The sequence below is a fragment of the Poecilia mexicana genome, unplaced genomic scaffold (genome assembly GCF_051168715.1).
Source record: "Poecilia mexicana isolate PSO_F unplaced genomic scaffold, ASM5116871v1 scaffold_2, whole genome shotgun sequence".
Classification (NCBI taxonomy): domain Eukaryota; kingdom Metazoa; phylum Chordata; class Actinopteri; order Cyprinodontiformes; family Poeciliidae; genus Poecilia; species Poecilia mexicana.
In genome coordinates, this window is record NW_028263371.1 from 33,173,379 (window position 1) to 33,193,726 (window position 20,348).

The following is a 20,348-nucleotide window of genomic DNA, read 5'->3' on the forward strand; positions in this document are numbered from 1 at the left end:
AATGTTGCTTTAGAAATCCCAACAGAGTGTCCACTGATGAGTTCACTTGAAGCATGAAAGTTGTTTTTTTTCTCCCACAAATCTGGTTCCATATTTGCTTTGGAAGTTCAAGAACCCGCACGTCCCTTCTCATTCATCCCATCGCACGTCAAATTTATAGTAGACTGCTCCGTTCAGTGGTCCGGGCAGCACTAATCCAGTTGACTGTTCCTGTGGCGACTTGCAATGCCGTGTTCTCGCGTCTGGAGTCCACGCGGCCTCAGCACTTGAGCTATTTCTGGGCTCTCCTGTATAATTTAATCTCCTTCTTCTATCTGGTACTGACTGAGTGCTTCAGGAACTGGGGGCTTTCCACAGAAACACGCCAAACAAGCCCTTGAAATTTGTGATACACATCAACATGGGCAAAAGACCTTTAACACCTGTCTGTCTTTTTAGACCTTCTTTATGTTTTTTGATTGCATTTTACAAGGTCAAGACTTTGCATCATCTCTTTACCTTAAGTATTTACCACTAGCTTTAGAGTTGAATTAGTGGTTTCTTTAGATTGCAGAATGTGCACACACAGTATGCAATGATGGGACACACACATGTACATGAGGCATCTGCCCTACTTTTCTCCAGCTTGCAGTGGAGCACAGAGCTATTTAGATGCAAGTGGAAAGAGGCAGGGTGGAAGGAAAACACTCCCGTGCAAAGCAGAGCATTGAGTCGTCCAGATGGAAGCCTTCAATAGCGCATCAAGAGCCTTTACACCGACAACAGAAAGGAGTTGAACGCTGAGCAGGAAAGGGATGTTAGGAGGTGTGACATCATCAACAGAGAGGAAGAAGAGTGGAGAAGCTGAGTGACGTGTGAGAAGCTGCTTCTCAGAAAGCTCCTCAAATACATGCTATTAATAATTTATCAGCCCCACACACTGAGAGAGAATATTAGATTTGACAGAAGAAGCTACAAATGCCAGCTAGTTCCTACAGCGCTGGTCAAATACATCTGTGAGCTCATTACTGTTGTATAAAATGCAAAGCAGCTTAACAAAACTTACTTGACAAGTGCAAAAACCTACTCAACAGTTTGCTTCTCGTGTTCACCTGAGTTCAATTTGCAGGAGTGGGTTTCTAAACCGGTCATTCTAGTAAATAAAATCTACTTATACCAAGAAAACAATGTAACATAATGTGAGACTTGGATTAATTGCAACATTTGTAGGTAGGTGATTAACTTGACTGAAATGACGAGGTGTACTCTATTTTTCTTTTTCAGGTGATTCACCAGAGAGTGAAATTTGTTAAACTTATGAAGTAATGTCACAGCTTTGAGAAGAAACTGTTCTTATAGTCCATTTGTTAACTTTATCGTGTCCTACTGAAATCTCCATTTTCCCATTTTTTTCTGGAATTTTTTATTCATTATTAAAACACTAGAAAGTTGTCAAAGGGTACATAAAAGTATGGATTCTGCACTGGTTCTATTAAAACAGACCAAAATCAACTGTAGTCTCTGCGAGCCAATCATGCTAATTGTTAGCAGGGTAACCCTCCTGGCATTTCTCTAAATACCACATTCATCCAGCTACTTGTATGCAAAATTATTTTAAGATCATCAGTAACTAACAAAAGGGATTACTGGATAGCAAAATAATAAATAAAGTCGACCGCTGAATTTTCACTTCATTACTTCATTACCAATATCTGCTTTAGCACATGCTAAAAAAATGTCTCTAAGTAATACATAAATATTACTGTACATATACATTATGGATTTATCAGTTGACAGTGGTCATTATTAAAAAGCTGCACAATAATTAAGCAACAGACCTGCCATAATGATAGCCTGCTTACATAAATGTTACCATGCTAATTCTAACATTACTATGAATACTACATTGTCCTAATGATGAAAGCAATTGTTTATGTTAATTCTAAATTAATCAAGTAACATTGATTGTTATCAAAGAACAAATTATGGAATATGAAAACACCAGTTGAGCATTAAATACAACTACATAGTCAACCACAATTGAGGAAACACTTGTGTTGAGCACTACAAAAAGAAGCTGAGTAAATGCTTGGATACCCACAGCTGAACAATTACAACTTGAATCACAACTATTCCAGACAGAAATGTTAAGGAATAGGATTTTCTCTTTTGAAATATCCTGGTTTAAGATCAGAAATGTTTTGTATGGGTCCCAAACAAGCACCAAATCTAGGGAGTTCTATTACAGGGCCCTAATTCCAGCATGTTATTACAACCTTTACTTAGCTCCATGGTGGAACAGTTGTTAACACTGATCACTTTTAACAAGAAGGTCCTGGGTTCAAATCCCAGTCCTGGGACTCTCCAGGTGGACCCATGGATAGTTGGGTACGGACAATGAATGTAAGGATACTTTAATATTTAAAACATTTTCTTGGGTAACCAAATTAAACAGACTTTCAAGTCCCTATTATATGAGCTTTTCCCCGAATGGACAGTAAGTCATTACTTTTACATTGTGGTTTCTCCTCAATTCTTTTCACCTTCACTTAACTCAAGTCTCATTATTTCAAGGCAGCTCAAATAAATATTTCTATTCTCTGCTCTAGTCAAGTTCACGGCAGCTGCAATGCTGTCAGGCAAGACGTATGGCAGATCCATCATGTCCTGAGTTGTCTAACAGAGTCCCTTATTGACCGACCAGAATCCCCAGAGAGCTCTGAAAATCAATCAGGCTTTGATCGGACGGTTACTGCCTGCCATGCCTCTGCGTGTGACACCTCTGTTGAGTTTGTGCACGCATGTGTATGTGTTCTAGAAATTCCATTTTCCTCTTGTAATCATGCTAGCCCTGCCTTGTAATCAGCTTGTGTTGAGTGAACAGATTATTGAGTGATAAATTTACTATGGATCCTCCATGTGTGGCTGTGGGCGTAAGAGTTCCATAAAAATACCACAGAAACCGCGTTAATCATTTTCTTTTAAAGTTAAAAGGCAAAGCTTAGGGGTTTTCTGATGATGTTGTTCATCTATCAGTCTATTGTCTTCTGCTTTCTAAGATAAAGTTGTTAACATAGTGGGTACAGGAGAAAATCCCAGACATCCCTCTCCTCAGTGTCACCCTGTTGCTCCTTCTGGAGGATCCCAAAGCATTCCCAGCCCAGAAGGGATTTAGAGATCCTGAAATTCGGATCTGACCTGAAAACCTTCAAGGAGGTTTCAGACACACAACCACCTGGGCTGACTATCATCCTGCCTGCTTTACATTCAGTCACCAACATCTCCAGTGAATGTTGAACGTCATGGCTTGAAGACGACAATAGAACCACATTATCCACAAAAAGCAAAGTGAGAACCTGAAGAGACCCTCTACTCCATGACTTCAATTTCAGATTCTGCTAATGAACACCATAAACAGTATCAGCTCTTGTTCTTGATAGCCTAAGAGGTAATCACATTTGACCGATTGATCAATTTGTCTTTTTCCAAATTTTTGGTGACACGTTATCTTGACCATTGCCTTCTTATGTAGTTGCACTTGATTCTCATCTCCCTTCAGTGCACCCTCTGGGATTTTTCCCATTGAACTGGATTTCTAAGGATCAATTTCAACCGAACCAGTCCATGAAGCGTTGTGAACAGTGACTGTCTTAGAACTGTAATCTGCCTGTGGTTAGAGTTTGACAATGGCAGCAGAGGAAGTGAACAAAATCATTTAGTCTGCTTTTGGCCAAGCTTAAGAATAGTCAGTCGAATAAGAAGAATACTTACGACATTTTATTGCTTGCAATGACATCGTGACCTACTCTTCACGGAATTCAGCAAAAGTCTTTTCAGTGGCTGATGGTTGTTTACAGTGTAGAACAAGGAGCTAGTTTTTACCAAGCTGGTCACATATTGGTTCAGCCTATAGTGTTTGTTTGCACAGTTTCTGTTGCTCATTCTAATGATGTTATGAAGTTGACAGCTGAATGTTAGCTTTTTGATGCTGATGTCCTCCCAGTGACAGAATTGTACTCAGACCCAGTTCTGGTCATGAGCCTCCAATGGGACGTCATGTCCTGTCTTGGTTCCAGTTCTCACTAGAGCTTCTTCCTTGCTCCAGTTTTTTTTTTTTTATCTGTGAAACTGCATGAATGCATGGCCAACATAGAGTGAAGACTTTCCTCAGAGACTTTTTGCTGTCACTCTGGCTAAACAATGCTCTTTGTATTCATGACCAGGTGATTTATATCCATTGTGACTGAACACCTCCCTCCAGACCCCCAGGCCACCATCAGGTAGCCCTCAACCCAGCTTTAGCACCCTTCCCCTGGGCACTGTGAGATGCTCTGCCCCCATTTCTCATACTGCAGTTTGAATTTCAGCCCACATATCTCAGTAGCTGCCAGATGAGATGGTTTCTCTTTGCCTTTAGAAGTCTTAAATGTCAAAAACTGTGAAACTTTAACATGGGGATGACCACAGGAAATACACAGCTAGTAGATCAAGACTGAATCATTGTTCTAATCTGTATTTTCAGTACTTTTCTTACCAAAACAACTGTATTGCCTGCATGTTTTGAGTAGTACTCGTAGAAGTTCCAAGCTAAATGCACATTCCCAAGGGGAAATATTTCATGAACTGTCATTGGCTGGAGCAATTAACCTAATTAATCGTGATGAATTAGTCTTTAAAATATCACTAAGTACTTTAGTAATTGATTGTTAACCACAGTCTCGAAAAGGTCATTTGCTGATAAAAAAATGTTTTGTTAAAAACTGAAGAAATCAGAAAGGGTTAATTTTTCACAACCTTAAATTATACTATACTAGATAGAACAAGATAATTCCTCTACTGTCTCAGATAGGAATCAATAGTACACTAACAAGTTGATTTGTAAACTGCCTGTTTAGAATAATACTCATTGTTTTAATCAATTTATTGGCACAGATTTCCTTAATTTTGGGAAATTGGTGATTGCATATTGCATTATAACACTCATTTTTATTTCAGATAGTGAAAATAAGTTTTTTTTAATATATGCAGTACTTACAAATATCTGCCTTCAACTGAATGTGACCCATGTATCCCTAAATCTTAACAAAGACATTTAAAAAGTTAGAAGTACCTGCTTCCCAAGATCAAACAATGTAAAAAGCTGCAGTGTGTGTTAGAACATCAGCTGTAACACTTCCTAATGAATAATTCAAACACTACATCTTTGTGTTCTTTTTAAAAGTTTTTCTCCTTTTTCCTGAAACAAGAGTCAGAAACAGCAGAGCTCATTAGCCAGTATGCAAGTCCAGGTTCATTAGCTGCAGAGCAATGATCATAAGCAGGCCAGACTTGATGATCACAGCACATTGATCTTTGGCTCTCTCTGTCTAAACCTGATATCGATCGCTCTGCACACATGCACAAACAGGACAAACAGCTGCAGTCAGGCTTTCACACTCAAAGGTAAGTGCTTTCATGTAAAATGACACTCAGCTGAGTAAAAAAAGCTTTCCAAAGCAATTTGGCTCAGTGTGAAAAAGTAATTACTCCCTTTAAATCATGAATTGTCTGTCCTTCTAGAATCAATGAATGTGCTACTTAATGTCACAAGTTTGGACCCATTGAGATTACTTTATATCATGCTGTGCTATGCACACGCTCTGTCTGCACTGATGAACATTCACTCACCTTTGCAAAACTGAATGGTTGACGTGGCTCCAACTGAGGGCATCCTAACCTATTTTCTGATTAATTCAGCTATTAATTATTTGACCACTTGGGGGCACTAACAAAATCACATAAATAAAGTAAGTAGGCTAAAGAACTGGGCGTGACTTTGTTTTGTGGACAACAGGAACAACGGCATCGATATTTATCATCATGGAAAAGGTTTGGGACGTTAGTGAACCATGAGAGTCGATATCCAATATATAGAAACATGGAATAGTATCTCCCAAAATCAATGACAACTCACCCCAAAGGGATGCTGATGGTAGTGCTTCACTGTTTCAGTATTTGGAGGATTAGCTGTGATGAAGGGAACCATGAATTTAGCTCTCTAGCAGGAAGTCCTGGAAGAGAATGACCAGCCACCAGTTTGACTTTAATCCCAAACACACTTGGGTTATGTGGCAGAACAGTGATGCCAAGTACCTCTGGAAGCAAAGAGCAGATGTCTGGAGTGGCTTTGTCAAAGTTTGGACTTTAGCTTGATGGAGACGCCCTTTAATGGGCCATCCATTTAGAATAATTCTGCAAATATGATTGGGTTGGCAGCTGTCACTTAATGAAAGTTGTTCCTGTAGCTAAGAAAGTTATCAGGTTTCGAGGCTAGCTTACCTTAGATAACATTTTATACTTGATTTTACATTGAATCTGATGATCTGAAACTTTTAATGTGACAATAAAGCCTAAACAGAGGAGATCTGTAAGCAGTAGCCTGTGGTCCTTCTTAACTTACAGTAATGATGATGGGTAGTAACATTCCGTAACATGTTACGGAATGAAGAACAATGATTTTTGAAGATGAAATTGAGCAACAGCAGTGACATATTGATATGTATTTATGTAAAGAATTGTTCTACATATTTACCCGGCTAGGCTACCTTTTATGAAATCTAGTTTCTTCACTCTCTCCTTCTAGTATCTCTCCTTGGCTATTCCTGTTTTCTGCTGCTCGCAGTCTCACAAAGCACAGCATTGTTCCCAACAGAATTTCAATTCGCTCCAAATTGAAAGCAGGTGTTGCGCTGTGGTTTCATCCAGTAAGAGGGGTGACCGGCGGGTCGGGTGGGGTCCAGACTCCTCTCTTTTGGTGGGGTCTCCCTCGTGCCATCATGATCTCCAGCCTTTTCTCTACACAACACAACCATCTGCTAACAGCGACTCAAGTGACTGAAATTATCGCCGTTTTTTTTTTTTCTTTTCTTTTTTTTGCATTTTCTAGAGTTGAGTACAGCTGAACAGCCACACATGGCTCTGAAAAACATAATCAAGCTCAAACAAATCATTCCAGTGTCGTATTTTATTCCAAAATGTGCTTGATTTACAGCGCTCTGTTTGAGAATTCTGCCTGAGCGGTTGAAGGGCTGCACGGTTTGTGTCAAATGTGCTCATAATGCAAGATGATACGACACAACTTTACTTCAACATGTCCCGCATTGTGTGCTTAAGACCCATACTCCCAATTCATGCAGAAAGACTTCCCTCTTACAGGGCAATAAACGGAACCACATGTGGAAGTCTTGGAATAGAAAAGGTTTACCGGCTCTAAATATGGGAATGAAAATGGATGTGGGTTAGCTTGCGTTCATGGATGTACATTTTTGTTGGCCATCAGGGATTTGGCTCCAGATGGAGCACCTCAAAGTGGTGCTCCATCTGGATGATGATGACTTACTGTCATGTTTACATCTTCCTCCAATGACAGTGTGCTTTATCTGAGGATGGAGTTTGGTTCAGCTCAAAATGAACAGATTGGAAAAAATCAACCAAACTGATATAATGTCAGACAGAAATAAGGAAAAAGGCTTTTTGCAGGGTTCATATCAGTCTGTGTCCGGACAGAGGGACAGAAGCTTGCCTTTGAGACTTCCCTCCCGTCTCTTCGGCTCTAAGTGGGGTCGCGGTCGAGTTAGTGTAGCGATGCTTTTCATTAGCTAAGTGCAACTGCAGGAGAAGAGCAGCAAGCCTTGATTTACTGGGTCTCCTCTGTACGTGCACACACGTACACAATCATACTCTCTTCTTGTTCCGTCTTCCTCTCCTTCCTTTCCTTTAAACCATCTTTTTTTTTTTCCGTCATCTACATCCATTTCTGCCTCGGCTTCCTTGCCACTCAGCATGACTCTCCTGTACATTGTTCCTCCTGGGAATCTCCTGCAGCCTGCAGGGGAGGAGAGTATGGGTTTCCAGTTAAATTTGGAAACGTGAAGTGACTTTTGCAGCAAGATTATTACTGGTAATTACAGGAAAATAGTTGTAGTTTGCAAAAGAGTTGTAGTTTGCTTTTGTTAGTGGCTAAATTTAAGATAATCAGCTATATAGCATATTTATCTTCAGACAAAAGAAAAGTTTAACCCCTTCCCCCAACGCAACTCACTTCTATTGTTTTGCTCTTTTTTTTTTTTACTGAAATCTAATCAACTCTTATTTAAACAGTGACAGCAAATTCCAGATGTGGCTTTGCCCACACACAGCTTCTATTTGTCCCCCGGTTTTCTCGATACTTCCTTGTGTGTGTCTGCAAACTTCTGGATGTTTTTGTTCTCCCGTTCTTCCCGTCGCGCCTCATCCATTCTGGTGTGACAGGGCACGTTGACCCCGGTTGCCACAGCAGTCAGGTAACCATGGCACCTGGCTGTGACACAGCTGGCTGTGTGTGATTGGTTCAGTTTTCTGGTGGCTTTCTGCCAGGTCATCTTTAACAACGGGGCTGTGGAGTGGCACCGAGGTGCTTTGAGTTCTATTTATAAACCCAGACCGGACCTGCACTGTAAAAACACTCTGTGTGGACGAGTTGGTAAAAGCACTTGGATATTTATTATTCATTTTTAACAATATTGACTAATTTGAAGAATATGAATAAACAATAAAGCCTGAAGAAAAAAACTTTTAAAATTTCTGTAAAATAGAAGACGAAATAGGGAGTTTATGGTGCGAGACACCCAGAATTATTCTTATCTAGAATTTCTACAATGTCACGGTCATGTTAAATGAAGTTCTCAGATTTAGATGAAGATTTATATAGTTTAAAGAGAGATTGTTTTATTGGTTTATGTGTCAATTGTGGAGATTTAAAGCCAATCTAATGAAGGATTATTAAAAGTGAAACTCCAAAAATGTTCTCCATACTTCGTTTCTAAGAGCCCAGTATCAGGACTGATGAACAAAGTTCTTTTTCTTGACTAAAAATATATTTTTTTAAATTCAGCCACTTAGGGTGTTTTCATATCTGGTAGGCGGATTCAGTTTGATTGAACATTTGTTCCATTTTCAGCTGCTGCGGTTCACTTTCACACTGCACTGTGTCAAACTAACCAAACTAATTGAAAAACCTGTTCACCTCCACGCCTGTGGTGGCGCTACACCAAGAACTACTGAAGGGAAAGACAAGAAAACCTCTGAGGAAGACCAGTGGAACTTCTTTTTACACAAAATGCAAACAAAAATGGAGTGGCATCAGATAATGTTGTTGCTCAGATGAATAGAAATGAAGAGAAAGGAAAAATAATTTGTGTTTTGAAAAATGTTGGATTCATGAAGAGAATGTGAGGCCAGAAAATGATGAGTAGTCAAATCCAAGAGATGGCAGTAGTGCAACATTGATGGGTGCAAGCTGCCATTAAAAAGTAAAAAAGAAAAAGAAGCCAGATTTTAGAGGATTTTATCTCTTTTATCTCTGGTAAAAGTACTGAACTTGTGCATTTATTTTGCTTGTATTTTCCCAGAATGCCCTGCGTTGTATCTGGTTCCTGCTTTTGTAGCAGCATCCACATGCATTCAGTTCACTTCAACTGAACCGACACTGAGTTTTCTTAGAGGGAACCAGAGTTCATATTTTTGGTCCACATTACAGTTCAATTACACATTCACACCTCCCCAAACAAACCAGGCTTTCTAGTCATGGAGTAATCTTCATCAATCAATCAAAAAATTATATATATATTTTTTTATTAGTTTTGCAATCCCTAAAGTTTTTACTGGCCTTGTTTAGTCAACCCTATGAAAATGGTCAAGGGGAGATATTGACTTAGGACAATATGTACGGCACGGATAACAGAGGACCATAAATGGTTCCCTGAAGAAAAGACAAAAGAAAAACTTTACTTTCATCTAAATTTTAGTCTAAAAGACCCTAACCTTATCCTTTCTTCCTGCACGTTTTGTTTACTTGGCAGTTTAAGTCCTTCAGTCAGCTCTGATTGTTCAAAAGCAGCTCAAAAATCACCAATAATTAAAGATGAATTTCTTCTAGCGTGCTATTTTCTTTAACATGCTCTGTCCAGCTCAGTGTAGCCAAAGTCAGGATTGCTCTCCGGAGCTTTGGTGAGAGTGTCACAGTGTGACAAAACCCATTAAGATGTGGGCAGATAAGCAAGTAAAACGATGAGAAGCAGATTTTTGAAGAAGAAGGAAAAAAAAAGCTCTGAGCCAAATTAGATGTGGGACATGGAGGGGGGGAACCATGAAAGGCTAAAAGGAAAATGAGCTCAAATATGATGGTGCAATAACTTTTATCAAGAAGTACGCACGCTGAAGAGTTTCAGCTGTTTTCTCAACGGTAAAGATGATGTGGATGAAGAATAATGGTGCATACTGTAGTAATGGGTGAATTTAAGCTGGAAACAGAGCAGAATATTTATTGTGAGTGTTTTCAAAGGCAAAGTGCTAATAGTACTGAAGATTGAAACTCTACCTTCATCTGTATGAGTGTATAACTTCGGCAAAAAGAGAAATAAATAATAGAAAGCTTTAAATCAACTTGATTTAAAATGAAATGGACGACCTCAGAATTTTGAGTTTAAAGTCAGAATTTTAAAAATCTCATTTAGACAAACCAATCGTTGGTCAGAAATCCTAGAAGTGATATTTATAGACCTCCAGTATCCATTCAGCTTTAATATTTAATGAACCTTGTAATGGTTAGCTTGTTGTTGTCTGAGGCCATTTAGCACTTGGAGGAAGTACAAATATTGCTTCTTCATGTTTCCAAAACCCTTGTTAGTGTTTCCTGTAAGGCTACGGTATTTATTATAATATGTAGCTTTAGTCCTTTATTTTTAGCATTAGTTTTTTTCAGTGAAACAGTAATTAGTGTTTCACTCAGCTGAACGCTAAAAGGCGTGAGTCTATTTGAGGTTTAGATCTATCTTAAATTCTGGAGGTTTATCCCCCTAAATATGATCAGCTGTTAACTCCTGCTGTTTGGTAACTTTAAATCATGGAATCTGCTGAAAGAGAAGCTGGAGTCATTGCTGACTGACCACATGTTACATATCCCAGCTTTTCTCCCCGTCAGCAGTGGCTCACTGAATCAGTTTGGCTCGGGCATGGAGGGAATCCTTTCTTCATTTAACCTGTCAAGGTGACAGCTGGAACAAGATGCTGGTTCCTAGAGCCCAGAGCGGCACAGCTGCACAAATACACACAGGAAATGGCATCATTACTATGAGTCATGAGAAGGCTGCTCAGACACAAGAGAAGAGAGAAGGAGATCTAAACGGGTTGAATGTGCTCTGATTTTTTTGTTGAGTAACAAAACACTTTGAACAAATCAAATCAGAGCAGATTAATATGCAGCTGTTTGGCAGGAAAAACTACACTTTAAAACAGTTCTTTGATAGTGAATGAGATAAGTCATGGAATGGACTTGTTTAGTGGCTCAGGGGGATTCTCTCTGATGGATGAAAAGAAAAACACCAAACACACCACAGCTGCAGTCACCACCTCCGTTTGTGTCAGTGTTATTGTCTCTGATTGCCAGATTCCCTCTGAAGCTGGCGTCCTCTGGTTGCACTCCAAGCACTTATTGGAAATATAAAGATGCAAAGCGTGTTTCCATCTTTTTTTTTTTTGAGTATTTTTCAATGAATCCTGCAACAAAGTTCCCTCTGAAGTCCTCATCCTGAATCAGCCATTCAATTCGATGAATAAAATCCAATGTATGTTAACAAATGACCCCCTGTTCACTTTTTAAAAATTATTTATTAGATTCAATTGTACTTAAAACAACAAAAATCATCATTTTTAATGAAAAAGAATTCTACACAAATGTGTTTCTTTGTCATTGTCATAAAATTTGATCAGTAGCAGTAGATTATCAGTCAACAAGTAGATATAGAGTAATCTGACTGAATCTATTTCATTTTCAAATTGTGCTAATTTACTTGTTGACAATGACAACAAGCGTGTTTAAGTAGACATTGGAATAACTCTAAGGTGAGTTATTGCTTCCTAAGAGACAGTTAGCTAAATATTAGCATGGTGTATATGTGGAAATCCTAAAAATCCTCCTTGTTATTTGCTGTAGCGTCATTCAACTTCAGAGTAAATGCATCATTAAAGCCTAAAATCAATGAGGATGTGTGCATGTAAATCCTCTCTGTCAAACGCTACATTAGTGACAGTAGAGATCTGGTTCACTGGAATCCAGCGATGTCAAAGGCCCAATCCGTCCAGTGAATAAATGCATGAAATTATCAGTGCATATCTTGTTCCGTTCTGTAGACTGAACTCTGATATTTTCCTTTTTGTTGTTTTCCTGCAGCCCGACGAGCTGGAGGGCGTCCACACACACACCTTCAAGCTGAAGCCGTTCAAGAAGGCAAAGAGTTGTGATATTTGCAAGCAGGCTATCACCAAGGAGGGTCTCATCTGTAAAGGTGAGTGTCTGGTATTCAGCCTTTTTTTTTTTTTTGCCAAAAGTGACTATTTTACCTAAGTCATCTTTTGGCAACAACTCTTAAAACTGTTTAGAGTCCTGTGTTGTTTGACTCCCAGACAGGTTTGGGGCCAAAACATTTCATTCCTTCATCTATGTTGACAAAACCATCTGAAGAAAAGTAACCTCAAATCACAAAGTTGCCACCACCATGTTTCACAGAGGACTGCATGTTCTCTTAGTGACATTGATTTGAATTAGGAATTATAAAGGAGGCTTTCGGTGAGTTTTAGTGTTCAGCGGTTGCTTACACAAAAAATCAATGATTAACATTTATATACTTCATAAGTAAGTAAGATTAGTAAGTAGGGCTGAAACGATTCCTCGAATAATTCGAGTACCTCGATTACTAAAATTCCTCGAGGAAAATTTACCTGCCTCGAAGCTTCGTTAATTTATGTTTTATTAGTTAGCGCACCGTGTTCCGGCCGGGACTTCATTTGCGTTGCGCGGAGCTCTCACTTCCGCCTCTGAGTTGTTGACAAAAGCTAAGTCTCAGCGGCATAAAGTCCAATCTTCAAGATTGGCCCGTGGGGATTTTATTGATTGATGATAATGCCCGACTTTTTATCGTTTTTGGGGAACCAATAAGCATCCTTAAAATGACTGGGGGAATGCCTGGAGTACGGCAGCATTTCTCCTCCGGGGCTGCTGGTTGAAAGCGAACGGCGGGAAGAGCGCTGAGGTGAGCGGATAGCCTGAACAGGGCGGGCGGCTGAGTAGCTGATGCTTACCGTGTAAATGTAGCTTTACCGACGAACCGCACAATACATTTCATATCCCGGTCTGAAGAAACGGGTGGCGGAGCGCATCGTACATGGCTGGTAGATGAGTTTCTGAGTGTGACCAGTGAAGGTGTCGTAAATATCCCGTATTGCTTCCCCCCGTGTTCGTCCCCCGGTCTAACGGTTCGTCAGTCCGCTGGTCTATTTCCTCCCCTCCACCCCATCTTACGTTCGTTCATTCGCCCTCTCCTCCCACTCCAGGCGGCATTTCCCGTATTTTCAAACCCAAAGCGTGACAGGTTAGGTGGCAAGGTGAGTTTAATTAATCTATTAAACTCACTGAAGATGAATACATAAACTAAAAGCTGGATTGTAGACATTTTTATAAGCATATTTGTGAGCCTGCCTCTTTGTTATTAAATTCAATATAATTTCAGATTTTTCTATAACTTTTCTTCTGGTTAACTTAGAAAGTGAGCTATTATTGTTACAGGTTACTTTTCTAAACTACAAAAAAGCAACTGTTAGGGATGCTCAAATATGGAAAATTGGACTGATATTGATATCTGATAGTAACACCGGTATTATGCCAGATTTACCAATATTTCATTTTATAATTTTTTTTATCCGATTACTCGATTAATCGTAAGAATAATCGATAGATTACTCGATTACTAAAATATTCGTTTACAACAGCCCTATTAGTAAGATACAATCAAATATTGAGTTGTGGAGAAGTTACTTGTTTCATTATTAGTAAGCATGGAGAAAATGCCCCACTACAACGTGATTAGGTGACATAGTTGCAAAGGGTCAGTATCAAAATCAGTCAGCCGAAATGGTTCAGGTATCTGATTAAGTTCCTTCTGTCCTGGGATCACCTTAAAATCACCTAACATACTTGGATAGAGACACCAAGCAGAAAGATGTCTGAGCCTGGAAGGACGGACTGACTGACTGACTGACTGACTGATTGTCCTGATGATAGCAGTAAACATCCAGCTAGAACAGCTGATCTTGATTAACCTGAATCAATAGATTCCCCGATTATCTATTTGGCCTAATCTTTACATCAGACACATTGACTGTTTGAAAGCCAGTGTATGTGTCAAATTTAAACAAAGTTTTAGCTAATATTGCTTCTCTGAACAAGCAGAAATATGACTAAACTCCTGCATGCAAGTGTTACCAACATGCTTTGATAACCCAAATTTTTCATTGTCCCTCCAAGAGAAATATTTGCCTTCCTCATTTTCTCCCTTTATCGCCTTTCACACATCTTAAGTCGATCTCTCTGTCACTTTCCAAAGGCGTCACAAAGAGAGCGGCTTTAACTGAGGCTGAGATGAAGAGTGTAGAGAAAGGAGAAAGAGGATGGGGCTTGTGAAGGGCTTTGGCTGAGGATTTGGTGTTTAAAATTAGCATGGCTGCTGCTGCATTAGCCTAGATAAGAGGCAAAAGAGAGGGAAAAAGGGGGTGAGGGGTGGGATGTGGGGCAGAGGCAGGCAAAGGAGCTAAAAAATGGGGAGAAGAGAGGAAATAAGGAGTTAGACCTGGAAGAGCAAAAGAAAATGAGGGCACAAGAGAATTATGTTCTCTTTCATCTTCTTTTTTTAATCTTCATGCACCCTAAAATACAGGAAAAAACAAGCTAAAACCCAACATAAACTACATCCAGAAAGTAGCAGGTAGCTTGGAGATTTTACCTCCTGCATATTGTATGCATAGCTTTTCCATTCAAGATGACAAAAAGAACGAGAAAAACGTTGTAACATTCAACTTCCAGATATTTTATTGTTAATTTACTGATTTTGGTCTTTTGTTGGCTAAACTTGTGGTAATAAAATTCGTTCTTCGAAACCAAACAACTTTTGGTGTAGGCAGTGTGATGGAATGGGGCAGGAAAAGCAAGACTTGTGATGACTGGATGCAGTGAGGTCGTTTGAGGGTCAGCAGGAGCAAAGCAGAGCTAAGAAACAGCTAGCCGAAAAGTTACCTATACTAGCCATAAAGCACGGATCATAACCATTAGTTAGAGCATATAACACCAGTTTTAAAGTCCCCACACTGGCTCCCTGTAGCTCAAAGAACAGACTTTAAAATAGTTTATAAATCACTGAACGGTTTAGCACCACAATGCATTACAGATCTGCTGTTGTTGTATGAACCTTCCAGACCCCTCAGGTCTTCTGGTTCTGTTCTGCTCTGCATCCCCAGAACCAGAATCAAATGAGGAGAAGCAGCATTCGACTTCTGTGCACCACAGATTTTTAACAAACTTCCAGAAAACTGTAGTACAACTGAAACACTGAGTGCCTTTAAATCTCAACTAAAACCCCACCTGTTTAGAGCTGTATTTGAAACATAACCAATTACGAATTTCATGATGGCGCTTGACTTAATGTAATGTTTTGATTGTTGAATTGTGTTTTTGTGTTTGTTATAATGTAAAGCACTTTGAAATGCATTGCTGCTGAAATGTACTATACAAATAAAATTTGATTTGCTTGATTGATTAGTTTGGTTAATGCTAGTGTGCAAACTTCAACCATGTTGACACAAAACGTGCCACTAAAGTGTTACGGATGGAAAATGAGAGGAGAGGAAACGAAACTGCTGGGCTAAGTTTTCATCCACTTCAAAATAAGAGCATGAATTTAGACCTCTAATCATTTGAAGGATTCTTAACAGATGTCAACACAGCTGTCAAACTTCATTCAGCTGAAAGTTCACATAACAGTAAATTACTGCATTAGAATTTATTTTAGGGGAAGCTAAGTGAGATAAACATTTTCAAAGCTAGCATAGACACTAAGCAAAAATGTATCTACACTATTAGCACATTAGTGGATTAGTGGAAGTGTGCCCCCTACTGGAAATACCAGATAAAAAAAAAAAGACTTGTATGTCATTTTTGCTCTTAGAAATTTTTCTTCCAACATTTAGTAGCAACAAACATTCATGCAAACATCACATGAATGCCCAAGGTGCCATTCATGCAAAGTTTGGAGGGAAATACTGGAACTAGTCCCATATCTCCACTCTTAGGAACCACTTTGATGACTTTTTTCTCTTTTGAATGCTAGTGTCACATGAAACAGTTGCACCCTGGGTGAGAGCCATATTGCCTATATCAAAAACAACTTGATATACACAGATGCATTCCTCCTCGGTTGGGAAGTCAAACAGTGCTTTTGCAGCGTGAAACAATTTTCTAGATCCAAGAGGATGTAAAAGAAACGTGAAGTTACATCAGAACGTCAACAGAGCCAAGCTAAATGTTTCCTCTCTGCTTTGCCTTTCTGATTGAAATAATTAGCAGGCAGCCCTTCACCAGCACCGCTACTAAGTAATTCATTCATCATCATGACACACGTTTACCTAATTTAACCTGGGAGTGTTTTCCTACTACGCAGGCAACCAGAAACCTCCCTCAGCCATGTGGAGCGTCTTCCTGCTCATTAAGACCACCAGAACCGGGACAGGGCTCCTGGCCTCCATCAAATGATGTTTATATCACATGAAATTTGAAAAAAAAAATCACTATAAAATCTCTAAATATATATAGAAATACTAATTTAAAGACAAAGAAAGTGGTTGATTGCTTTTTTGACCACTTGAGGGCAGCACTGTAGCATTCTACTCTCAAAACTGGAGCCAGAAGTTATTCAGCATTAAAAATGATTATGCTATTACACCATGCATATGTTTGTGTTTTTGTTGTTTTTTGATTTTAAGCAACTCAATAATCAATTAATAACCTGCCTCTGTTGTTTCAGCATGCCGCCTGTCCTGCCATAAGAAATGTGAAGTGAAGGTAAGACCCTGAGCCTGCTGCGCTCTTCCAACCTGACCTCTTCACATTATGAAGAAACATTGCAGCTAATTCTTTCTGTAGTCATTTAATGTCTAAGTTTTTTTTGTTCAAACTTTTGCGAGTAAATAAGGAACTGCAAGTTAATTTTTTTTAAAGATTATTAAGTTTGATGTTAAATTGAAAAGTTGATGAAAAAACCAAAAGTCTCTATTATTTTTGTTTATAAAAATCTAAAATTTTCTAAAATTATTTCAATTAAATGTTCTATATTTATTTTTAATTAATTCCCCTGATTTTTTATATGCATTTTGGATTAGTCAATATTATTTATTTGTTTTCTGTAATTTTTATGTATTTATTTATGTTTTTATTTTGTGTTATATACATTAATTTATCTTTTGTCTTATTTGTTTAAGTTATTTTAGTATTTTATTTACATGTATTTATTGATCTCTTTATAGGAGTCAATTTATTTATTGGACCTATTTTTTTTTTTTTGTACTGCCATTTTCGGGCGCATGTCTCTCTATCTGAAACGTGCGTCCTGTGTGTGGCCACTGGATCCTCCACGGCCTGCATCAGGCCAACCTGTGGGCAACTTTCATTCCTGCCAATCTCTCACTAAACTCCACCAAAATGAGCAGTTATACCAAGCTCAGGCTTTGAAGCGTTGCAATCTGTTGCGATCAACAAAGCCTTGAACTCCCTAATCAGCCATAGAGTACTTTCTAACAAGAGCTACGCTGCAAATATTCCAACATTTCTTCTTTCTGAAGTGCGCTGGCATCATCAGTGCTGTAAGGACTAAAAACAGAGTAATGTGGAATGTTCATCATACAAGAGGAGAAATAAACCCATGTTGGGAAAAGTTTCTACTTCTCCCATTTCTACGTCCCAACAATCAACTGTACCACAAACAGGGAATGCATGACGAGAACAAACAAAACGAAAGCAGCAGAGGCATGACGGACAGAGAAAGGAGGGAGCCAATCAGACGAAGGAACGAGTGTAGCTGAGTGTTTTTTGTTTGTTTGTTTGTTTTTTTTTTCCATTGGGACTGAATGAGAGAATTTAAAAAAAGTCTAGAATTAATTTTTTCTCCTCTTCCTGAAGCCACCCTTACACCGAAATATCATTATAGGAACAAAAACTGTGTATGCAAAGCATTCGAGGAGAAGAATCTGCGAAATACCTCAGAAACCGGGCAAAGGCCGTTTGTGACGTTAGCGTGGGTAATCATCAGACGACAGACAATGGACAAGAAAATAATTCCAACAGAACAAAAAGACATACATATCTTTGTGTGTAAATTTTGGATAAAAAAAAATATTTTAAACTTTTATTTTATTAAATCTAATTGACTCAAATAAAAGTAATGCGTTGGATTTTTATTAGGGACCCATATGAAAAAAATGGGACTGATTTCAGTATCTGATAGAGCCAATATATCATCCATCCCTAACTTTTAGGCAACAAAGAGATTTCTGTCTAATTATAACATTAACTCCATGTCGTTGATTCTCAAAGATCACTCTGGAGTGCACACTTTAAAGCAATAATTCAGACTTTTTTGCAAAGGTGATCTGTGAAGAGATTATCAGCAGTCTAATGTACCTGCAGTCGATTACTTTGGAACAACATCAGCATAGAGAAACTGGTGATACTTGTGTAAGAATTTGAGAAAGATGGAACGTTTTGATACGAAGTGATCAAAAAATTACCATAAACCATAAAATTATTTTTCTGGTGTTTGCGAGAATTGTGAGAGTTTTGGACTGGAAGTTGTTTCAATTTGGCAGAAATCCACTTCGTCTGACTGGCTACTAGCTCAAGCATCCGGTGAATGTTATATTCTTCTCCACAGAATATCAGTTCAGATTTTTGCCTTGAATTTCTTCACAATTCCATCTGTTTTCGGACTCGTTTCAGTTTAGGTGAACAATGCTGAAGTGCTGAGATTGCTTCACTTGATTTCAATAATGAATTTCCCTGGTTTTCTTCAATGATGCCTTTTTTTTCTTATTTATCTTGTAGATCTTGGCCTGACACAAACTTGGCACTAACACAACCAAACTATGCAAGTAGATCCTCTAAACAGCATGCCATTAAATACCCAGAGTGCACTGCCTCTGTTTTATCTCACTAAGCATCAGTCGGTCACATCCTCTCTTTTCTCTCCTGCCCTCTATGGAGATCCGTTCTCATTATTCCTCCTGATTTATCCCAGCCGCGTCCCAGACAAGCCTCCAGGAATGCTGTTCCCGTGGTTTGTCGTGTTCGCTGGGCTGGCGGGTTGGAATACGCAAGCGAGGTTTGGCAGGGAAGCTTAGGGAGAGGGAGGAATGATGGGAAGAGGTTGGACAAAAACCAGCGAGAATGCATGATGTTTAAATATTTGTCATGTACACAACAATGCCAGAGATTAATTTATCTCAAAATGACTTCTTTTTTCTTTTTTTTTTCTAAGATCCAATTATTGTATGTTTATGTTTCTCGCTAAATGAATGCGGTCGTCTCTGACATTTTGCACGTTTTAATGCTCCCATTCCACCTCGGCCACAGAACAAATTTCCACGTCTTACAGTCGTATATTTCAGAGAATGAACAGTATGAAACACGGCGGTTACAAAGTGGCCGCAATCCATGAATTGGAATGTTAAAAAGGGAGCTATAAATGCATAATGTCCAAACTGATACATTTGGCTTTACATTGACTAGTTACACATAAAAATAAATAAAAAACAAAAATGTATTGGTCAAATTAAAATTTGCGGCATTGGTGAGTTCAAATTTAATGTGCATCTAAACTTTATGAAGTGTGGACGGACCCACCAACCAAGATGCCATCTCATAACACGATTTTTATTGTCAAAAATAAAAGATAATACAATTGATTAGAATTTTCTTGCATAAGCCATAAACAGCTGAGCCCCAGTTTTAACGTTAGACTGGGAGTCTTAAACTGTGAAACCTTGAGGTTAACAGTTTGTAATCTAAGCATCCTGACATTTTCATCCACATCCGCGCTTGTGTGATGTGTGGAAAATGGGAGAGGCCTTTAATTAGATGCTTTGCAAATGATACGCTCTATAAAGTGGCATTAGGGGACACATAGCTGGAACACTTTGAGCCGTTTAAAGCACCCTTCGTCTTGTCTTTATTCGCGAAAAGCTAAAATCGAGCTGGAGAGCAGATAATTATACAATGTTGATTGACACTAAAACAATTCCATTCTACTTTACTACAGCTGTTATTTTATTTCACATAGTTTATAATACAAAACTTATGACAAAACTGTATCTTACAATTCTGTACAATTCAGAATTGTACAGAACATTAGCATGATTGAACTTATATAGAACTTTTAGTCATATCAAACAATAGCATTATCAAAACCAAAAACAAA

General features: G+C 38.7%; 1 protein-coding gene across 1 annotated transcript in view; it reads left to right on the top strand.

Moving 5' to 3' along the window:
• Positions 1 to 12,226: 12,226 nt before the first annotated feature.
• The window catches only part of tns1a (tensin 1a), a 56,053-nt gene continuing 47,931 nt past the window's right edge, over positions 12,227 to 20,348 (top strand). Inside the window, exons 1-2 of the mRNA XM_015012059.2 lie at positions 12,227 to 12,341; positions 16,905 to 16,942. The gene's annotated coding sequence lies outside the window, so the exon portion shown is untranslated. The remainder of the gene's footprint in view (positions 12,342 to 16,904; positions 16,943 to 20,348) is intronic.